The sequence below is a fragment of the Gekko japonicus genome, unplaced genomic scaffold (assembly GCF_001447785.1).
Source record: "Gekko japonicus isolate JY-2015 unplaced genomic scaffold, Gekko_japonicus_V1.1 scaffold2192, whole genome shotgun sequence".
NCBI classification, from domain to species: domain Eukaryota; kingdom Metazoa; phylum Chordata; class Lepidosauria; order Squamata; family Gekkonidae; genus Gekko; species Gekko japonicus.
Window position 1 is genome coordinate 295,291 of NW_015162545.1, and position 2,294 is coordinate 297,584.

Genomic DNA, 2,294 nt, shown 5'->3' on the forward strand with positions numbered 1-2,294 from the left:
AAGAGCAAGGTGGCCTGGAGTGCAGATATTCTAGTTGGCTATTCTGACTCACCATGAATGACAAAGACATAGCGTTACAAGTGGAGACTGACCTTGTGATGATAACAGCAAGGTGGCCTGGAGTGCAGATAGTCTAGTTGGCTATTCTGACTCACATGAAGGGCATGGCCCTAGTGTTACAAGCAGAGGCTGACCTTGTGATGATAAAAGCAAGGTGGCCTGGTAGTATGGATAGTGGGGTTGGTTATTCTGCCCCGTCAGGTATGGCACAATGTGGAGACCCCCACTAGGTATAAAGCCACCCGCCAGATGAAGAAGGCCATGGAGGGTGGTTGAGTTCCAGGACCCGTATAAGGCTGACGGAGTGCACCTATAAAACAAGGGCAATGGGTTAATTTTGCAGGACTTACGGCAAGGGATTAGGTCAGCCTTGGGCTTTTAGTGGGGAGCAAAGGCCAAAGCAGAGGCTTGGGCTTGGCTGTGGCAGGTTGGTACAGGGAAAAACCAGAACGGGTGAGCACCTTACAGCATTTTCCCCAATAGGGAACAGGGGTCATCAGGAAATGCCTTCAGATTTCTAAGGTCCAGGGTGGGGAACGGTGATCACCTCCTCTGGGAACCTCTTAGGGTATGCTCCTCTCTGCAAGTTGGAAGGCTTCAGGGGTAGGTGCTCCTAGGTGGCGACCAGTTTGCTGGGCTGCCGGTCATGAGCCAGACCAATGGCTCAAGACCGGAGCTGGTGACCTGCCCAAGAAAAAGGCAAGGAGGTTGGTCAAGGGAGTGACACCTGCCTTGCCTGTTCCGTGCTTGCTTAGCTGGTCCCTTGCCACAATGTTGGTCCTTGTTTACTTCCAAACTGTTGTCTGTCTTGTTATTCCGAATTGGGGGGGGGGGCAAACAGGCAAGCCCTGGAGATCCAGCCACCAAGCTGTAGAATTTAGGCAGCCGATCATATCTCCCCAGTCCTGGTCTGATACTACGTATCACAATGGTGCTCAGAAGAGCTAATTTTAAACACTGTGCACAGGTCTGAGTACCACAATCCAAGGACAATATTGACAAACGGAAAATGTTTCTGAGAAGAGTGATGAGGATGATAAGATAAGTTAAAAGATGGTTGACTGAACTAAGCATGGTTAACCTAGGGGAAAGAAATATATGAGTTGTGCAACAACAAAACAGACTATATAAATTACAGGAAGGTACAACTAATATAAATAATTTTTGAAATATCTTGGTGACCGAGTTGTATCCTTGGGCCACCAGACTGTTTTAAATCTAAAATCATGTATGTATCTAACATAAGATGCAAAGTTGTTCTAGATTCTATATGACAGCATTTTGAAGTAAAATGATCAAAAAATCAGTTTATCATAAAGAATATATCCATCAATTTCACTTTGGTTTAACTATGTGAATTATCAAAGACTCATTTGGTCCATCTGCAGATAAATAATAATAAAAATTTGATCATTATAAATTGTCTGACTTCCTAGCGTGGATGTCAAAAATAAATAAAAATGGACCAAACTAGATCTCTTAAAGAATGTAGTCTACATCCCCAATGTCTACAATTGTAGTAATTAAAGATACATAGGACTGTTCCATGTAAGTGGCCTGGAGATGAAATATTAACTAATAAAAATCAGTTATAGTAGCATTTTCTAGTTCAAGGCTGCTCCACCTTTGGGCTATATTTTATGGACCGATTTAGACAAATCTTTTTTTGTGTAATTCTGCTGTAGATATGATCATGCACAAGTCCGTGCACAGCTGGTTTTCTGAAAAAGCTGCCACTGGAATCACTTTATTGTTGTGCATACCATTGTGAATTCCTATTTCATGACGGGGTGGTATGATCAGTCCAAATATGTTTATAGTGGCTGGAATGTGTCTTGAATACTATAAGAGGCTGCATCACTTTTCCAGTGAACTATATATTTCCTATCTGAATCCCCTGATACTCTCTCCAAATGAATTATCCCTCTGTTTAATTTTTTTTATTATTTATTAGAATTTCTAGTGGAACTATTGCATATTATCAGAGCCCATGATGATTAAGATAAAAATTGCAAGCATAGTGCTGATACAGCTGTGACGGATTGCAACGTAAAACAGGCTTTTTAAAATGCTGCTTGTCGCAGAGAGTCAGGGAGTTCAAGAGTTAATCTTCCCTGAATTTGACTTCTAAGGGAAGGGGCTTTGGGAGTCAGTGCATTTTGTCAGAAAATATACTTCTATAAAGAGAAGAAGAGAGACCCCATTGTCTTAAATATATTAGAACTACTCTGAGA